Source organism: Ambystoma mexicanum, chromosome 1p, assembly GCF_040938575.1.
Source record: "Ambystoma mexicanum isolate Mex_15411 chromosome 1p, UKY_AmexF1_1, whole genome shotgun sequence".
Classification (NCBI taxonomy): Eukaryota; Metazoa; Chordata; class Amphibia; order Caudata; family Ambystomatidae; genus Ambystoma; species Ambystoma mexicanum.
The window spans coordinates 377,823-399,084 of NC_090921.1; the positions used below are offsets into that span (position 1 = coordinate 377,823).

The 21,262-nt window shown below is 49.2% G+C and overlaps 1 long non-coding RNA gene and 1 other non-coding gene across 4 annotated transcripts in view; one reads left to right on the plus strand and one right to left on the minus strand.

Moving 5' to 3' along the window:
• Positions 1-21,262, minus strand: part of LOC138563654 (uncharacterized) — a 162,295-nt gene that overhangs the window by 48,057 nt on the left and 92,976 nt on the right. The gene's annotated exons all lie outside the window — the stretch shown is intronic.
• On the plus strand, positions 6,165-6,352 carry LOC138461260 (U2 spliceosomal RNA). Its single transcript, XR_011263889.1, has one exon. It is a non-coding gene; the product is annotated as a U2 spliceosomal RNA (small nuclear RNA).

A 21,262-nucleotide genomic window follows, 5' to 3' on the forward strand; every position in this document is an offset into this window, starting at 1 on the left:
GGCAAAAGTGACCAAGAAAGGCACTTCTCGCATGCGCAAACCGCGCTTCAGCGATAATGAGCTGAACATGCTCTCAGACACGCTTGTGAAGCAGGCCGATATTCTTTTCTGTGCAGACCGGCGGCGTCCAGCACAGCTGCACAAAAAACAAATTTGGGAGATCGTTGCAAGGAAGGTCAGTTCGGTGCGGACTACTACCGTAAAGGACTGTAGGAAAAGATGGGACGACCTGCGCCTGCAAGTCCGTAACATACTGTCAGCCAACCACAGCCAAGGGCAGGCAACAGACGGCGGTCCAAACTCCCCCATCAAGTTGTCCAGGTGGGAGGAAACCTGCAGCTCCATCATGGAGGCCATTGAAGGAGTAGGAGGAGCAGAGTATGGAGTCCCAGCATCGGATGATGACGGTGAGTGACTCTTTGCGCACCACACAAGTCCCCACAGACCCTGACATCCCAAGTACAAAGTTGGCCAACAAATGTGAATCTGATGAGAGCAAATACATGGCCCATCATATACACACATCCCTGTTGAGATGCTGGCCCCACCACTGTCCCATCAAAATGTATGCTGCATGCCTCTCCAATACCTAATACACCTCCAAAATACAATAACACAGCACGCAAGCCACAACACACCTATAGGCCTCACAACAGACACCATGGAAAACATGTCTGCACCTGAGGGATGCCAATACAATCCCCACCCACCAATCTTGCAAGCATCATGTCTGCTACTCCAACAAGCACACAACGAAGCACATGCGCCATACTGCACCAACACCAATGCATGCAGGATGCATATCCCCCATCACTGATGCCATGCATTTCTATCCACCACAGGAAAGAAAACTGGCAGCAACGTGGATGATGCAGTGGCACAGCAAGCACATGCAAGAAAGGCCAGGGGTCAGGACGATGGCACCAGGCCATCCACATCCAGATGTGCAAGGATGAGCAAAGGGGCTGACAAACCACACACCAGTGCCCAACCGGCTGCACTGTCCCTAACACAGGTCGAGCAGCCACCTGTCGCCATGGAGCACCAGTCCGGACGAACCCGTGCCGGCAAGGCACAACTGCATGAAGATGTTGCGGACAGGAAGCCTGCCCACATGCATGCATGGGCCCCCAAGGAGACCATTGCCGAGGATGAGACCACATCAGTAGCAAGCAACCTTGACGGCATGCAGTCGGCAGCCACAAGTTCTGTGGGAGATGCTGCAGCATCCGCACAACACAGTGCCAACGAGGACGAGGGGCATGAGGAGGACCCGAATACAGGAGGCAGCATGTCAGGGGATGGTGTACACACGCCCAGCCCGCAGAACACACCACATGGCACCCCCGGAGGAGAGGTCTGCACCATAGAACAGGCCCATGTTGTGCATGTCCCCACCAGCAATGGAACCATCCCGAACCACCTCAATCCGGCACATGGATGGATGGATGGATGCCGCAAATGGAGGCCCGCCAACAGTCAATGCATGACATGATTAAACAATATGTGTCTGATGGGAAGGCAACACGCAGGGTCAACTGAGAGAACACTGTGGCCATCATCCGGGCTGTAAACCGTACAGCAAAGCGGGTCCATGAGGGCTTTGAATCCATAGCACAAATACTGGAATGCATGGCCAACAACGCCTGCAGCATCCGAGCCACAACCGTCCACATCCACGACAAACACGCCAGCAAGCTCAACCCAAAGAAGCCCTGTGCGCAGGTCCCAGCGCACCATGCGCCATCAGGACATGCAACCCCCTCCATCGAAAAGGGGGCGGCAATAGGAGGGGAACCTTGGACGTGTTGCTTGTCAGTCCATTTGGACACGTTGAACTCTTGGTGTGTGGGGGGGGAGGTGGTGTGTGGGATTGTTGGGGGAGGTGGTGAGTGGGGTGTTGGGGGGAGGTGGTGTGTGGGGGTGTTTTGGGGAGGGGGTGGTGTGTGGGGGTTTTTTGGGGGTGGAGCGAGGGTAGATTTAGATGTACTGCAGGTGGAGGGTTCATTCATGTTCAAATTTATATCAGTTCAATACACCTGTTGTGTTAAAAAAAATAAAAATCACATGACTGAACATTGCTTCTTGGCCGTGTGTCAATTTATCGCATGATAGTGTACTGTGCCCAGAGTCCCCTAATGGCATTGCCCAGAGTCAACCAATCCCAGTGCCCAGAGTCCACCATTCCAAACTCCCTCTTCATCCCAGTGCCTCAAAAATAATGGGTGATCACTGACTGGCGCACAACACGTCCATCATGTGCATCGCGACCAGGCCGTTGTGCAACATCTTCTACTTCATCACCTTCATCCTCTCCCGGTGGTGGCTGCTCCAGGTCAGGTGGCAGGGGTACGTTGCACCAGATGCAAATGTTGTGCAGCATGGCACATACTGAAATTATCTTGCCCACCTTCTCAGGCCCGCAAACGAGTGAGCACCTGACCTTCTGAGGCAGCGAAACTGTGCCTTCAACAGGCCAAAGGTCTGCCCAATGACCACACGAGTGCGTGTATGTGCACGATTGTAGTCCTCTTCATAACTGTTCTGCGGATTCATGACAGTGGTGAGGAGCCACGGCTTCAGGGGATACCCAGCATCACCTGCATGAGAGCACAATAAGGTATGTGTGAGGGTATTTCTTCAATTCCATTTGTGCTTAGCCTGTACATTGTTCATGCTCTCATGCAGTGTATCGTCAATGGCAGCTATTGACTGCACAACTATCTGCCCTGTACACAACTTTGCAATCCATGGTGCTGGTCTTGGGTGACGTACAGGACTTTTGGGCCTTGACATTGGAATCACCACTCACCCAGATGGAATGAAAAGGTCCAGGATGTACTCACATGTGAGGGTTGTGTGGCAGGGGATGAGACCAAATGCATATTGGGCAATGTTTGAGGCATTAGGCTGATGGGCAACAGGATACAGGTTGTTCAGACTATCATCCTTTTGGATAATTGATGATGCCATGCACATGTCCCTCGACATCTTCACACGTTCCAATGGCACAATGTGGTTGTTGTAAAGGTCCGCCAGCGTATGGATACGTCCTTGGATGATGCAGTGTGTCGACTTGCATGCTGGTACTCATGACTGTGCGTGAATCCCGCACCAGTCGCACCCATGTAGGTGTTGTTCACTACTTGATGGGTTCAATTTTAAGCATCCTTGTCACATGCGATTTTCCCATTAGCATTCATCTGCACATGTTGCCATGGTGTTATGCAGTGTTACTGTCGGGGAGGGGCAGTGCCAGGGAATTTCCGGAGTGGGTATTCATACTGCGCACTCATGGATGCATGACCTGCGAGGTACTTCGATGTGGTAATGTGTATTCAGCTTTGTGACTGCATGATGGCGCATTGTGGTGCTGTGGGTACGGTCAGATGTCCAGTGGACGAGTTCAGGCGTGTGCGCCGATTGTGAGTATCATTTACACATTGGTGTGCAGCCAGAGTATGTCGGCCTCCATTGTCACATCCATCTTATTTGAATGGTTATGGGCACAGTGTTTGCCAGCATGGACAGTATCCAGACACCCCAATGAGAAGACACTCATGGCCCAGAGGGCAGACAGGTTGCATATGCATGTACCCCCCACCCCCCAAAATACACTCCCATGGCCCAGAGAAGGGCAGACAGGTTGCATATGCATGTACCCTCCCGTCCCCCAAAATACACTCCCATGGTCCAGTGAGCATACTCACCCAGCAGCTAGGCACGTCGGGAGAATGTGGTTCCATATAGCGGGGTAGCGAGGAGTTCCTCAGCACCATTTCATCATGCGTGTATCCTGGGAATCTAGCATATCAATGTGTTATCTTGCTGGCATCACACACCATCTGAAGATTGATGGAGTGGGATAGCTTCCAATTGCGGTAAACCACCTCCACGGCATGCAGGACTACCAAATCCACATCCACGTGTGTGCAGTCGAGGGCACCAATGACATTAGGCATGCCTGCCAGTGCATGAAATGCAATTGTGGTGTCATTCACCTCCTGTGCTGTCCGTGGTAGGGATATGTAGGCACTTGCGTGCTTTAGGGGTGCATCCAGCACTTGGTTTAGCACACCGGAAAAACATGGTTGCGAGATGCCATACAGCTGCCCCACTGTGTGCTGGTAGGTGCCTGTGGCCAGGAAATGGAGCACAGAAACCACCTTCAGCTGAGGGGGGATGGCGGTGCGGATATTGATCAGGCTGACCAAGTCTTCATGTATTAGATCCACTATGGTGGTGATGGATTCCCTGTCCAGGTGGCACAGGGTGTGGATCTGTGCTGGGTTAAGTTGAGTGGACTGGCCTTTATGCGCGGGATTGTTGGCTGCCTGCGGGGAACCACTGCCTGCACTGGTGAGATTTGCTGGGCCTGACTCCCACCTCCTTCTCCTGCGTCTCCTCTGTACTGCCTGCTCAAGGAGTAGCAGTGCATGCATGCATGTCCTTCAGCTCCAGTATTGCAAATGCAAGTGGAATCATTTTGGTCTTTGAAGGGGTGTGGTGTGTGGGTGTGCTCCTTTTGTGCAGGTCCAGGCTCCATTGCCTCCACCTGTGCTGATTGTGTGCACCTGTGGCAGTTGAGTTCACAGCAGTTTGCTATTAACGGGTGATCCACGATGCCGATGTTGCCGGCATCATGGTGGCCCTTCTTACCGGCATCTGGATGCCGGTATGTGCATGTCCGTGAGACTCGTGATGTCCTCTTCCTTGCGGCATACCAGTGTTACTAGCACGGCAGCCGCGCACCCGCCGTCACGGTGGTGCATGGCCACAGCAGGTCCGTGTCGATGCCGGTAGGGCTGGCATTGCAGGTCGTGATGGGCCGGTCTGGTAAACGATGCCGGTAATGCCTTACCGATATTACCGGACTGCCAACCTTGTAATGAGGCCCAGTCTTTAATGAATCGATGGATGGGGCGGAACAGTGGTTGGCTGTGACCAATAAAGTGGAAAAAAAGATTCGCTTTTGGGCGCTATGGAGTCTGACAATTGAGGGCAAGATACTGCTGATGAAAGCAGTGCTCCTGCCTATCTTGCTTATTTTGCCTTTAGTGTTTCCTCCCACGGTACGGAAAACCCAGCAGCTACAAAGACTTTTCTTTTTGTGGCGTTCTAAAATGAACCGAGTTCAAAGGAGTACTATGTATAAACTCAATACATTTGGGGGCAGAGGGGTTCCGAAGAGCTTTTTCTTACAGGGCATTACATTGGTTTTTGTATTAATACCTTAAAACATTCGGCATCGTTGGCAGCTCCCTTGGTGGGGTACACAACAGCAAATATACTAGAAAGATTTTGGTTTCTCCTATGTAGTAATTTGTTGGCAAAGGCCTTGGTATTACCTGCCTTTTATAGATGTTTGCCATGTTTTTGCCCCTGATGTCTCCTCTAGAATTGTTGCATAAATATTGGGTGGCCCCCAAACATATTTTGATGGAACTCCATTTAAAGGACATGCCAGAGGATAATCTGGGGCGTGGCCCCAGTTGTTAAGGGTGTGGGAGGTTTTTTCCATCCGCTAAAGTGACGAACACACAAAGAGATATTAACTGGCTGATTTTGCTGAACGCGCTTCCCCTGAAAGCCTTTATGCACCGAAGGCGGTTGGCCAGGTCAGCGGTGTCTCCCAGGGTAGGTTGTGCTCATGAGGAAAACTTTTTGTGGCGTTGTGGTTTTTCTGCGCAAGTGTGGGAGTCGGTCCAGCTTTGATTTTTGCTGTCACAAGGGTGCAAACTACCTCCTTTGATATGGCGGTCTTTGAGTTCCAGGAGAGGAGGGAAAAGTTAAAGAATAGGCTTTTCCACCAGATTACTTCATCGATAAAAGAAGCCTTATTGAAGGCAAGATCGTTGTTGGTTTTACAGCATAAAGTCATTTCTCTGCAGGAGTCTGTTAAGTTGGCGTGTTTTTCTATGCACTCAATTTTGCCTTTCTGCCAAAGCTCACGGTGGAGTGCAGGCGCACCTGCTCTGGCAACAAGGCAATTGGAGAGCATTGACGTCTTAAAATCTGGGGTAGTGTGAGCTTATGTTAAGTCTTGATTTTTCACCGTTTTTTATTCAAATTAACTTTTGTTTTTGATTGGCTTTTTGATTTGGCGTTTGGTTTGATCTGGCCCTTTTCACAATTGGAGGTTTGGGACGGTTGAAGGGGTTATGAGACCGTAACAAGAAACTAGAGAAAAAAAAAAAATCTGTTCCTTATCAGTTTAAAATCTGATACGTCCTCTTTCTTGGGACCATATATTAAATTGATTTTTAGAACAGGGAGATGGAATGGGAGCTTGCCCTGTCCAATCCACGCATCAACCTGGTATTGCAGTACCTCCAGGACTGGTGCACTTCCCTACTTGGGGAAAACAATGCTGTGAAAAAGAAAGACTGAGCAATTCTTGAAAGAAGAGCACTTAGCAATTTTTTTTGTTTAAATGTAATGTCTTTTCTTCAGTGTCTTGGAAAAGGTGCTGTTGTGTCACAGGAGAAAAAAGTCTGCCCTTTTGCTGGCTTTTCACGTGAGTTGCAAAGCAAAGGAGCCAGCCAGCCAGGCAGACTGGGCCTGCAGCAGCAACAGCACAAGGAGGAGATGGGGGACACTGTCTTTGCACTGCCTCACCCCTGAAAAGCCCTGAATGGCCACAAACGGCCAAGCCTTATCTGAGGGGTATGCACTTCGGGGAGTATCTCCTGGGCAGCTGAAGGTGACTTTCGGCCAGTAGATGACTGGGCCAGTGCCAGGCCGAGGCTGCAGCTTGGCTGGGTGGAGCTCTGCAGCCTGTGTCTGGCCGTCTCGGACCTGGCGCTGTGGGTCCCATGGAAATCTTGGGGCGGAGCCATGCAAAATACGCTTACCATACCGCCGGGCATGCTGGTCATGCAAATGCTATTCCTGGCTGAGGATTCTGGTGGCCTGTAGCAGAGCGTTGCTCCGAGCCAGCAGGGGAGCTGCCGAGCAGCAGTTTTTCAGGCAAACCCTTTGTGGGCATCGCTTCTGAGCCTTTTGGCAAATATCAAGTGCAGGGACTCCCCTTTTAGTCTGGCTTGTCCAATCCAGAGAGCCCCCCCTTTGCAGCTGAAGCCCCCAGGTTCATGGGTCTGGGGGCGGGCTACTGATCTAGCTTTGAAGGGACTTGAACTTTTACTACCTGGCCTGGTATCCCTTTCCGGTACAGAGGTGGAAGCAGTCACCCACTCGCCTTGAGGAGGAGAGGGGGGTGTCCAGCGCCACCACCGGGCCCTCGTTGGGAGAATTGGATTGAGCGGAAGAATACTTTGAAAAGACAATCCTTCTGTTTGCTGGTATGCGAAGAGGCTGCACTGGCATAGCATAGTGGGTCTAAAGGCGCACTCTGGCCCTTTCCACCATTATTGTCTTCACCACATAGGATTTCCCTTTTTCAGACAAAGCCTCTTCCATCAGTGCTCATGAGGTATGTAAAGTGGAAAAAAGAGAAGAATGATTCCTTGAAGGGAATAGAGGTTGAACTTTGCTATGTTTGTCAAGCGGTTCCCTTGACGGTGCACATGTACAACCCTTTTGTGTCTGCAGACAAGATTGGAAATTGGCTATTGACCTACTGTGATGAGGTGAAAGGTTGTAACGAGCAAAAAAATTAGTTTGGTTACTTTAATGGGAATAGAATATTTACAGTTCTACTGAAGAACACGGCAGGCATAGGAGGCCTGTGTCACCCCCCAGGGGTTTTCCAAATAAATGAACAGGATGGGTAACTTTATTACCCGAATCAGCCTGTTTTGTGCAGATTCTGTAGGAAGTTTGGCCATGTGAAGCAACATTGTCCGAAAGAAAGATGTCGGAATTGCAACAGCACAGTTCATAAAGTTGCAAATTGTGACTAGCCTTTGCGATGCAGCTATGGCAATTTGGAAGGACATATTGCCATGGTATGTCCTACAATTCCCCGTACATATGCACAAGCTGCAGGAGGGGACGATGTGTACCAGGAGTATCATGATAGATCTGCATGTCTTATCGGAGAAATAACGAGAAAAGGAGAATAAAGTTAAGGAAGCTGTGGATGCATCACCTGATCTGAAGGAAAAGGAAGCCTTGAACATAATACGAGAAATGTTGCAGAGATGGCCAAGAGGCCTTGAGCAGGGTGGTAAGGTTGCGTCGCATACATCTGAGAACGATGAGAGTGTGGCTGAAAGTTTTCTGCATCTTTGTGAGACGAGAGATGTCCTAGGTACGCGGGAGGATTTGGCATTGGAATATGCTAATTTTCTGCAGACTTCAGGCAGCAGTCATAGTTCAGCTTCAGGTGCTGTATTACAAGAGGATGTGCTACCTGTCGGTGTGGATATGCCTGCCGTGTTCTTCAGTTCAACTGTAAATCTTCTATTCCCATTAAAGTAACCAAACTTATCTTTTTGGATATGGAACTTTGATCGCCTGTGGAAGGGGGGTTTGGGGGAGTGGTACCTATCTATCCAGCCCTCTAGTGGCAAAGATGAGGAAGAGGAGATGACGAGTGTGACAACATCTTCTACAGTAATTGATGTACCACTCACTTCTTAGATTTCAGCCCCCTCCCTTCCCTCGTTGCCACAAGTCAAGAAACAATCAGAGCGAGACAGAGCTATTATTTCGCAAACCAATAAATGTATGAACCAAGCAGAGCTGGCCTGGTGGACTGTTGTGAGTTCTAAAAAGACAAAGCATAAAAGGTGTTAGTTCGGACTTGCCAGAAAAACATGTCCTTGCCGGCGCCCAGGATATAAATACTTCAGATTTTTAGGACGTCTTACGGAGTGATGCTTTGGACCCTGTGGCTCTTCAAGCTTCTGAGAAAAATAGACCTCTCACAGACCTCTCTCTTTTTCTTCGGACCAGGAGCTTGAGGATGAGGAGGTTAGACCGTTCCAAAGAGGTTCGATAAGAGGGATCAACAATGTGACAACGCGTTTGGCTTTATTTTCCCTTTTGGCGACTGTGCCATGTAATGTTTTTTGCTTGCAGGAATGTGCCATGTGCTGGGACGTCTCTAATGCCAAGTGGAGTTCGGACTGGACAAGAGGCCTCGCTTTCTGGTCGGGGTCCAATGTGAATAGAAGCGCAGGCACTGCTGTGTTGTTCAATTCTCACCTGATGTTCCGATGTCCGACATGTGGAGTTAATACCAGGCCAGGTCCTTATGTGTCTTTTAATTGGCACAATGTTCAACACCGGCTGATTAGCGTGGATGCTGATGCACTAAAGCAGGACCGGATATCTTTGTTCCAGTCGTTGCTGACTTTTTGTGCAGGAAGCGCTCCATTGATCATCATGGGTGACTAATTGTATATTGCATGCTGCGGATAGGGTGCGGAGGGGTGTTCCGGTTGGTAAAGGGAACCGAGATACCTCATCCAAAGTCATGAGGGAATTTATTGAGGATTTGCACCTTGTAGATATACATGCTGTTCACAATGTTCCGGGCTCTGTTTTTACTTATCGTGAAAATAATGGATTGGTCCAATCTCGGATTGACTTTATTTTTGTGTCCAAGGGGTTCACCATGAGTATTACGGGGGTGGTGCCTACCCTCTTTTCAGACCACCATTTGGTGATTTCTACTGTAATGTTGCAATCTTATCTACCGAGTTATCGTATCTCAGGGACACTCCATGTTCAGTTATTGAAAGATGAGGACACGTGCTTTCGCCTCCTGCTTCGGGAGTGGGTGTCGCAGCACGCTCTTTATCCATCTGTCCAGGCTTGGTGGGAGGATATTAAGTGTAGAATGAAATGGTTTTTTTATCAGCAGTGGTCAAGCGGCTGCTAGGCAGCGCAAATCTGTGTACAAAATGCTAGTGGCTTCTCAACTGACACTACACCAGTTGCAGGATATGGGTGTTGAAGTTCAGGATGAACTGGAAGCAATTAAAAGGGACATCCAGGCATGGATGCATGAGATGGGATGGTCGATTATTTTCAATTCCAGAGTAAAGGACTTTGAAGAGAAGGAAACATGTACTAGTTTTTTTTTCGAAGCTGCACATCATCAGAGGGTAGTGCCAACTGAGTTTTTTGACTCACAAGGGGTGGTGCATGACACAGCGCAGGGGATGTTGGCGGTCACCCTTTCTTTTTCTTCTGACTTATATTCAACAAAGGCATTGGATGAGGAGCAGATGGGGGCTTTTAGGGGTTCCGTTCAAGACAACATGGAGGCAACTCTAAAGGTCACATTGATAGCGCCCTGTACTTTGGAAGAAGTGCATGATTCGGTAATGGCTGCTGCGCAGGGGAAGGCCCTGCGTAGTGATGGTCTTCCGTGTGAATGGTATACTACTGTAGTGTGAAGCACTGGCATTAACTCACTGAGCTACCTATGCTACATATTTAGGCCTAAGGCTTGTTGCACATACATAATGCTATATAGAACGTATTCGGAGAGTGTAGCAAAATGCTGCTGAATGGTGCCTCATAGATAGATGGCCAGCTTAAGAGCCCTTCTGTGCTTGCCAGGGGTTAACAGCAAAAGCTTTCCAGCTCGTAAACAGCTATTTCTCGCAAGAAGCTCCACTGTGGGCAGACGTTAGTCCAGTGCTGCTTTTCACTGCGCTCCGCGCTAGCAGGTGCTCTTATAAGGCCGCATTCCGAGTTTCCCAGAAGAAAAAACGAAGGGGGCCCGAGCGCTAAGGAGAGTGCAAGCTTTCCTATAGAAAACATGTTTTGCACAAAGAGGGTTCTGTTAAGAAACTTCTAGAAAATCCAGTGTGTCACACTGATTGACAGGAAGGCCTAATAAGAAGCCTTTACCTGCTCTAGGGGATGGGGGACTCGTCCTGGGCTGTTTGGATAGTGCATGCAAAGCAGCACCAGGAAACCAGCAAGCACTGAAGGGCGGAGGTTCTTGTCATCACATCCAGTTTTTATTTACTTAAAGGATAGGAGTGTAATTAGATTTTTAGGTTAGAGTTTAGTATCAAAATATGTAGATTATTTTTGAATGGGTGGTTTTATTTTTAGTAGGTGTTAATTTAATAATTGGTAGGTAGCTTACAGAGAAGAGTTGTTGTCGGTGCTTGATAGGAAGTTTAGACAGAGTTTTTTTGTTTGCATCTTCTATTCCACAGTTCAGATTTTCCTTAACTATTGAAGGTTAATTTAGGAAAAGGTTTGAAAGGGGGCTGAGCTTTAGGCACCTAGGGGCCACCTGAGGCTTGGCCCATAATTATTGTTAAGTTGATATATTGTATTTTCAGGATAAATAGGGAGTTACCACAGTTCGGTTATTCTTGAGGGGTGGTGGTTTCCTTTTTTGGTAGCTGCCCCTTAGAGGTAGTGTAGAGAGCTAAATGATGCTGAATAGTAAATTCGGGGGGAAGCAGCACTTTTGTGTCCACTTCCAATTAAAGAAAAAGTATTCAGAGGAGGGACCGTACAAGCTAGATATTACCAGAGAAGAATTGTGTAGATTGGTTCTAAAGACAACCTGGCACATTTCTGTGGATGATATTTACTCCATGATTTCTCTCCTCCCAGGGCATGCATGGGAAGTTAGCTCCAAGGGCGCCTCAGAATTTAATCATTTCTGGGACAGATTCATTGTGAAGAAGGGAAGTGAGGAGTTGGAATTTTTTGAAGTGCAATCCCTTTCGGAATTAAGCAATAAAGTGGTGATCATTAAAATGTACAATGAAACGGTGCAGGAACAAGACTTGCTATTTTGGTTTGTTAGGAACTCGAGATGGTTAACAGCTTGGAAAAGGTGAGGGATGCAAATGGGATTTGGAATTGTACATGGAGAGCAAATGTAAAGCTTCATGCAGACCCTAGGTGTATTACAGGATTGAAGCATTTGCCTCCAACTTTCGTATTAGGACTGAATAGAGGATTTGTGTTTTACTCAGGCAAGCCCAAGATTTGTAGACGTTGTGGTGAGGAAGGCCATAATCAGAGTGAATGTCTCAGTCATGTGTATGATTTGTAAGGAGGAGGGACATGTTTCAAGAAATTGTCACAAGGCCAAGATGTGTAATTTGTGTAGTAAGGAAGGCCACTTGTACAGAGATTGCCCAGACAGTTCTGCAAACAGCTTGAGGCAAGCAAAGAGGCTGGGAATGGAAGGGAGACAGAAGGAAAAATCGGATGAAGAAAGTACTAGTTTGTTACAGAAATATTTACAAAGACAAGGTTTGTTCATGAGCCAGAGGGAGTGTGACGGTAGTGTGGAGTCAGGTAAAAGGGAAGCAACGGGAAGGAAGGAAAGAACAAGGACAAAGATAAGGAAGTGGAAGTAATCAATTAATTAGATCAAACTAATATTTTCTTGTATGAATCGGCGGAGAGGATTGAAGGGGTTAAAGATAAGGAGCAGGGAATTGTAGAGTCTGTTAGCTGTTTCTGATAGGGTTATATTGGAGGCACAGTATAATCTGGATCATGATAAAGAAGAAGTTGATGAGAAGGAAGAGTCTGGGGTGGTCAATGAGAAAAATCAACCTTCTCAACCTCAAGATAAAGGGAAAAATCCTCAATCTGGAGAGCAATTGTTGGAGGCAACTCCAGGATTGAAAGAGAAGGAGAAAGGAGAAGGTGTTGTGTGGTTGTCATCTAGTTTTAGAAAGTTGCCCAGAAAAGGGTTTGTAGATTCAGAGACGGTGGGGGTGAATAAGTGGAAAAGAAAAGGGAGGGGGAGGAGAGGTAAAGGGTTGTCCCTTTTAGAGTCTGAGGAGGAAGATGATATGGTAGGGAGGGATGTTGAGGAGGTTGTGCAGGAGAGTAGAGTGGGGTTGGGAGAAGCAACTTCCAATAGGTATGAAGCCTTAGATGAAGATGAGTGCAGTGTCTTTGAGCTGGAAGAACTGGGGTTAAGTTCACCTGTTAGGCCTCAACAATGAATTGGGAATTCCCATTAATGCCAATAATGGCACTTTATATTTGTATTGTCAATGTCCATAGTATTTATAGTTCTGTAAGAAGCTGAGTGGTATTTAACCATTTGGAAGGGTTAAACTGTGAGGTTATCCCTTTACAGGAGTGGAACCTGCCTTTTCAGGCCAAATATGATAAATGGGAGGATCTATGGAGGACGGGTCCTTCGTTATGGTCTGCATCCAATGAGAATAAAAATGATGGGATTGCTGTATTATTTATGAATCATGGTTTCCAGATTACAAAACTCATAATCAAAGCTGGGAGTATTGCAAATATAATGTATTATGGAGGGGTTACTTTTATAATCACAAATGTATATGCATGTAATGACAAAAACTAAAGATGTGTTTTATTTGAACTCTTATCTAATGGTAAGGAGTCCCCAGATAAAAGCAGGAGATTTTAACACTGCTCTGGACTCCAATGAAGCAACCTCGCAGGTTAATTTTGATAAGAATGTAAATTTACTGAAGAATATCACATCTAATTGTGATTTGAGAGATGCCTACCGAAGGAAGCATCCAGATGCAGGTGGTTATACGTGGTCAAGGCCAGAAACAGGAGAACAAAGTAGAATTCATTATATATTTGTGAGCAAAGAATTTGATATTAGTACAGCACATTTATCGGATCTCCTCTTTACAGATCACAGTTCTTTGGAAGTACAACTTGTGATGGACATGATAGCGTCAAGGGGGAAAGGGGTGTGGAAGCTGAATATAAGTATACTGTACTGGAGGACCAGGTTTGTGTTCAGAAATTTAAAGTCTTCTACCAAGAAGTGACAGCACTGAAATGATTTTTTCTGACTCAACAATGGAGTGATGGCTAGATGCTAAACGAAGATTCAAGTTGTTTTTTGGTAGAATAGACTAAGGAACAGCAGAGAAGAGAGGATGCCCTATTAAAATCGTTACAGAGGAAGGCGAACAGGCTACTTAAAATGAGGCGTCTGGGCCTAAAAGTGGAGGAGGAGTTTGAGGAAATGAAGATGGCCATTAATAAGATCCACAGGCAAAGATTTGAAAAGATTATGCTTCTAAGTAAAGTGGAGGGATTAGAAAAAGATGAGAAATGCACAGGTTTTTTCTTTAATCAGGTCAAGAATAAAAACAGTAATGTGATACAGGCATGGTTTGATGAATTTAATCAGGTCAGATCTGATATGCCCTCTTACATAAAATTGCTGAATCTTTTTATGAGAAACTTTGTCAAGCTTCAAGCTTCAACAGTTATGTAATTGCCTATCAGATAATTTATCAAGTGACCAGAAAAAGCACCTAGAAAGACCTCTGGATGGCAAAGAGGTAGAGCTAGCATTAACTGAGACAAAAAAGCAAAGAATCTCATGGCCTAGATGGCCTGCCTTACGGGTTTTATGAAACATGTTGCCGAGCAATTAGTGTATCAATAGAGGACTTGGATTTTGAATAAAATCATGTCCTGTTATTACTCGAGTCTTTCAATCAAGGTCTAATCAAATTGATTTAACAAAAAGGAGGTAGGAAGGACATTAAGAATTGGCGACCACCATTATTAATCATGAACCTTGATTTTGAAAAAGCCAACGATAATGTTGCACATATGATGATTACAAATGCCCCGATTGCATTAGATGTTCCTCCCACCTTTGTTCAGTGGGTGGAGAGTATATACAAGAACGTGCAAAGCAGAATCATGGTAAATGGACATTTGTTTAGAAATATTCTGATGCAAAGTGGAGTGAGGCAGGGATGTCCCTGGTCTCCCTTGATTTTTGTATTTGCTATTGAAGGTCTCAGTTTAATAATTAATCATGATCAATCTATTGTGGCTTTACATGTTCCGGGGGTGGAGGGAAAGTGCTGAAAATCATGATGTACATGGATGATGTAACTTTGTAAGAGATGACCTTTCTACTAATAAGGCCATGGGCAAAGTGTTTAGATTCTGGTATCAGGAGCGGTCCTAGATTTTGACGATAGCAAGTGCTTAAAGTTTGGTTCATGGAAAAGTTGGCCTTGTGCCTATTTATCCTATGTGGAGGAGATGGATATTTTGTGAGACCCCTTCCCAAGGGACGGCAATATAAAACGAATGTGGAAATAAACATTTTCCAAAGTAAATAAGGTGTTTGCCTTATGGAATCAAAGGGAGTTGTCAATTGTGAGAAGAGTTTTGGTGATGCAGACAGTGGTTATACCAATTCTTTTGTCAATGGTGAGCAGAAGGACTGCAATTTTCTTCTGGCGCAGCAAGGCTGAGAGGTTGCAAAGGGAAGTATTGTTTTTGTTAGGTGACAATGGTGGTTTCCATTTGCCCGATGTGAAAGTTATCTTACCATTGTTTTTTTGTAGTTAAGCATGTGCAGATTTTCTTAGGAGGTCCGAGCAATTCAAATTACTTTGTGCAATATAATTTGGGTTCCATTCTGAGAGCACTAAACATGCGTCGCCATTGCTCCCGTTCTGTTTTTGCTTTCCAACACAATATTTATTATAACAGAGTTTTGGAGGTTGTTAGGAAATTCAGTTTGTGACTTCAGAAAAGGGGTTCAGTTTATTAATAAGAACACATTTTTTCTTGTCCTAGGAGAATTTCTGAAAGATGTGACTGAGGGAACGGGCACAGAGACGCAAACTAAAACTGAGACAGGCACGTTGTAGAAAAGGTAGAATAGGTAAGAAGGAGATATACCCGTTGTGCTTCTGGATAATCGAAATTCATGCAATTAGAAGCTAATTTGGAACGTGGTCCATTTTGAATTCCAGGCCCGAAGTGAATTCATCAAGGCGTGGACCTGCGGAGGGATTTATTTCAACTGACCTCAGCTTATATCTCCTACAATATATGTGGAGGTGGAGTGGCTCATATCAATCCATGCCAAAGATATAAGAAAGGCTTTATCCAACAACCTGAATACGTTTGAGCATTTGAGGGCTGCACCTGTAGTGCCCGCAAAAAGACTGAAACATATGTCGACGATAAGATACTGCTCAAAATGATATTGACCAGTGAATAACACTTGTATCTTATAAAAGGGTTGAAAAAAAATGTATAACAAACATTATAACAGTGCCTAAAAAGGAACAAGTTACTTACCTGTAACTGTTCTCCAGCATGGGTCTGGCATGGATTCACATGCTCATGAATATAAGAATACATAGCAGTACACACATGCACAACCACGGGAGGTGGCAAGGCTCAACATTAAGCATTACATAAACTCGACATTAAGCAACTCTTACCTCCTCACCAGGCCCACCTTCAGGCGAACAGGTTGCGCAGCACTGCTTGGCCGACTCTGGACTCCTCCCTGGAATCCCGGTTGACGCAGTAGAATCTCGTGAAGGTGTGCATCGACCTCCACGTAGCAGCCCTGCAGATGTCCAGCAGGGGCACGCCAGACAAGAACGCCGTGGTAGCAGCGATCGCTCTGGCCAAATGGGCTCTCGGACGGCCAGGCAACGGTTTGCCAACCGGTGACAGTGCATGATGCAGCCGGAGAGCCATCTGGAAATGGAAGCCTTCGATAGAGCCTTCCCTTGATTTACAGGTCCAAAGTTAAACAGCTGTGAAGTCTTCCGAAAACTCTTCGTGCGGTCCACGTAGAACTTCAGCGCTCTAGCTACGTTCCGCAAGTGCAAAGTCCTCTCGGCCGGCGACGAAGGCGACGGGAAGAAAACTGACAACACCAAGGGCTCGTTGAGGTGGCAGTCCGACGGCACCTTAGGCATAAAGGAGGGGCACGTCTTCAGCACCACCCTTGTCTCGTGAAAGGTCAAATATGGAGGCTTGCAGGATAGGACCTGGATCTCTCCCACTCGTCGTGCGGAGGTGATGGCCACAAGAAATGCTGTCTTCCACGACAGGAACTTCAGGAACTTCAACAGTGCCGAATGCAGAGGCTCGAATGGCGCCCCCATGAGCCTGGTCAGTACCACGTTGAGCTTGCACGCCGGGGCCGGAGCCTTCACCGGCGGGAACGATCGGAACAGTCCTTTCATAAATTCCTTCACCAGGCGATGAGACCACAGGGATGGCCGTCCTGTAGTTCTGGTGTATCGGGAAATCGCTGTCAGGTGTATCTTGAGGGAAGCATGCGCTAGTCCCGCCTTGGCCTGCGACAGAAGGTACGATAGCACTTGAGGGGCCGTAATCCTAGAGGGTTAATCTTCTGTGCACGGCACCAGACAGAGAACCTCTTCCACTTATGTCCATAGCACTTGAGAGTTGAGGACGCCCTGGCCTTTGCAAGAACCTCTTTACAGTCCACCGGGATATCGTACCCTCCAAACTCTAGTGATGCAGGAGCCAGGCCTGCAAGTTCAGCGACTCCAGGTCGTGATGAAGAATGGCGCCTTCTTCTCTGGGGAAAAGATCTGCGTCCGTCGACAGTTTGACTGGTGGGGACGCTGACAAGTCTAGAAGGTCCAGGAACCAGATCTGTCTCAGCCACGCCGGGGTGACTAGGATCATCCTGCACCAGGACCTCTTGAGTTGGTTGAGGAGTCTGAGCAGCAATGGCAACGGAGGGAACGCATATAGGAACAGGCCGTCCCAGGGGAACGAGAAAGCATCGCCCATGCTCCTCGGCTTGGGAAACCTGCTGGCGAACCTCTGGCACTTGGAGTTCGTCGCCATTGCGAACAGATCGATTTGGGGTTTGTCCCATCGCTGGAAGAGTTGATCCACATCATGGCATAGTTCCCACTCGTGGCACGAGCGCAGGATCCCACTCGTGGCACGGCGATGGTGATTTTTATCCCTGCCAGATGAAAAGGCACCAGAACCATCCCCTGGGCCACGGCCCAATGCCACAGATACTGGGCTTCCTTGGATAGGGCTGGGGATCTGGTTCCTCCCTGCTTCCGGATGTAGAACATCGTGGTGGTGTTGTCGGTGAAGATCCTCACCACCTTGCCCTTGAGGGACGGGAGGAAGGACCTGAGGGCCCAGAACACTGCTCGGAGCTCCAATATGTTGATGTGGAGCGGCCTCTCCTCCGGGAGCCAAAGGCCTCTCGCATGAAGATCTCCGGTGTGCGCTCCCCACCCTTCCAGGGAGGCATCAGTCGTCACCGTCACCTGGTATGCTGGGGTCTGAAAGTCTGTGCCAGCCACGAGATGCGCGCGGGTGCCCCACCACTGAATTGATTGGCGGAAAACCTTGTAGAGCGAGATCTTATCCTAGAAACTGCCCGCCGCTTGCATCCAACGGGCGTTGAGGAACTCCTGTAGAGGACGCATCCGAAGCCTGCACAGGCGCATCAGATAGATGCACGAGTACATCATCCCGAGAAGGGACTTGACGGCCCTCACCCTGGCCACGTCCGTGGCCAGTAGACGCTGCACCTTGCCCACGATGGCCTTTGTCCTTTCCTCCAACGGCGAGGCCAATCACGCTACTGTATCGACCTGCGACGGGACCAGGTGGGATTTGGGGAAGTTGATGGAGAATCCCAGGTACGTGAGCAGCCGGACGGTTCTCACTGTGTGCTCGACGGCGAGCTCCCTTTTTCTTGCTCGGATGAGCCAATCGTCCAGGTAGGGGTAGACGTGGATCCCCTGCAGGCGCAGCCGCGCCGCCACTGGTGCGAGGCACTTGGTGAACACCATGGGTGCCGACTTCAATCCGAACGGGAGGGCCTTAAACTGGTAGTGCCGTCCCTGGACTACGAACCTGAGAAACATGCAGTGTCCTTTTCGAATGGGTTTGTGAAAGTACGCATCCTCCAAATCCAACGACGATAGGAAGTCGCCTTCCTCCAGCTGGCCCAGCACGTGCTGGAGGGTGACCATCCGGAACTTCTGTGCCTTGATGCATTTGTTTAGTCGACAAAGGTCTAGGATGGGACGCCATCCTCCTGTCTTCTTTCTGAAGAGGAAGTAGCTTGAGTATACCCCGGAGCCTCTTTGGGACGAGCTCGATGGCCCCTTTTTTGAGCATCGCTCCTTACCTCCAACAGCAGTTGAGGGACGTGGTTTTCCTTCCTGGCCACGGGAGGAATGCCGGGGCACTTCTTTAGAAATTCGAGAGTGTGCCCTTGGGCCAGGGTATCCAGCACCCAACGGTCAGTGGAGATGGACTCCCACACGCTGACAAATCTCGTCAGCCGGCCTCCCACCGGGGTGCTCTGGTGGGGGCCAGACGCGACGGCCGGCTCAATCCTGCTTGGCGGCGGCCTTGCCACCTTGGCCTCCTTGGCGACGACGGCGAGATCCACCTGATTTGCCTCGTCCCCTGTAGGCTTCTTGCGACGAGGACCGGGCCGCTTGACGGTACATCGAGGAACCGCCGCCGAATCCCTTGGAGGCACCTTGCTTGCCTCCCGAGTTCCGAAAGGACGGCCGTCGTTGCTGCAGAAATCCCAAGGCCCGAGCCGTCTCCGTGTCAGTCTTGATGGCCTGAAGTGACTCATCCACTGTCAAACAGATTGTTCCCGTCGAAGGGCTTGTCCAAAACCTTGGTTTGTATGTCTTGGTGGAAATCCATCGCCTTGAGCCAACCCTGCCATCGAAGGCAAACACTGTTGCCCAATTGGCAGAAACCAGTATCGGCAATGTCCGTGGCCACCGTTACGGCGTGGTAGGATGCCACCTCACCCTCCTGTTCGATCGCTAGGGCCTCTGCCCTCTTGTCGTCCGGGAGGAAGTCCAACAGGGGGGCGATCTTGTGCCACAACTCCCTGTCGTAGCGGGCCACAATCGCTAGGGCGTTGGCCGCCTTAATCGTCGTTGCCGCAGACCAGATGACTTGTCGTCCCTTGGTATCTAACTTCTTTCCCTCGCCGTCTGGCAGGGAAGTTGAAGCCGAAGCCGATGCCCCCCCGCTTTCTTCTTGGCCGCTGCTGAGATGGCCGAATCCAGGGTCGGTTATGCTCTAAGGCACAAGGGGGTGGCGTTGGGGAGCCGGTACTACTTCTCGTACCGGTCCCTCTTGGCAGGCGTCGTGGACGGGTTCTTCAGGCGGTCAAGTCCCTCGTCCCAGATGTCATCTAGCAACGGTACTGCAAGGGCTGTCTTCCTGTTGGCCTCGCGCCGTTGGTAGAGGAAGTCTTCCTCCATCTTTTCCTCGGGGCAGAGCTGAAAAAGCTCGGACACCCTGGCAATCATGGCATGGAAGGAGCCAATTTCGTTGGGCGGGGATGCCCGGGGAATCGGTGACGGAGTCAGTCCTGTCGTCACAACCATCGTCGTCATCCGTCCCTGTCGTGGCCGTATCTGTTCCCGTGTCATCCCTCGGGACCGGGGAAGGAGACCAAAAGGCTGAGATGGCCATGAGGGCTGAAAGGGCGGGGCTGGATGGATTCTCCTCTTATGCGGAGGGCTCCCCGACGGATTCTGTTAAGCTGGGTCGTCCGTCGGGGGCAGGGGCAATCTTGTCCTTATCTTAGTGCATAAGGCTTGGATTGCCGTCAAAATGGCCACCGAGTTGTCCTGTGACTCGGATTGCGACGGTTGCTCCTACTCCACGGGAGCCACGTCGTCGCCACCCTCGCTCGCGTCATCCCCCTCATCAGGATATCTCCCGTGGGACCGGGCCTCTTCCAAATTCTTGTCGAGTCCCTCTTCGACTTCGACCAGTTCCTCCTCGGAGGCTGTGTCCGTGTCCGTAACGCCCCCCCTCTTTTTCCGCCGGGGTCTTCTCGATGGGCTTAAAAGAGGATTCCCTCTGCAGAGGCAGGGAAACTCTGGGCCCCGAGGTCGCCTCCACTGGGGTAGCCTCCACAGGCTTCGCCAGGGCCACTGTGGGTCCTTCAATAGAGGCCATGGCCGGGTGAATCAAGGCCTTCACCACCTTGAGGCCTTCACCTTAGGGAGGGCCACCGCCTCGGTCCCCTTCGGCCGGTTCCTTCGAGATCGACCGGGGCCTCTCCAGAAGCTTAGCCGGGTTCTCGGGTTTTCTCTTCCCCGAGCCAGAGCGTTGGCTCGTGGTTGATGGCGTTGGTGAAGGTGCACCCTGCCTGGCAGCCGAGGAGCCCAACCGTTCGGCGCTCCCGGTGCCCACGGACCCACAGTGCTTTGCCTTCTGTTGGGCCCCCGTCGCCGGGACGCCCTCGCAGGACTTAGAAGACAGCTCAGACTTCTTCTCACCTGCTGGGCTCTTGCCTTCCAGCCAGTTGGCGAGACAGGTCCGACGATCCCTCATACTCCGATCCGACATGTTCATGCAAAACGCACAGTCCTTCTCCACGTGCGTTTGGTCCTCGTGGAGGCAGTAGAGGCATCTCGAATGCTCGTCCTCGAACACATTCTGTAGATTGCATCCAGGGCAGATCCTGAACAGCTTGCCGGGAGTCGAGCTTCCCCTTCTCCTGGGGCCACGATCCTCTCGTCCGCGAGGTAGGCCTTAGAAACTTCTGGAATCCACCAAGTAGCGTAACTCGACA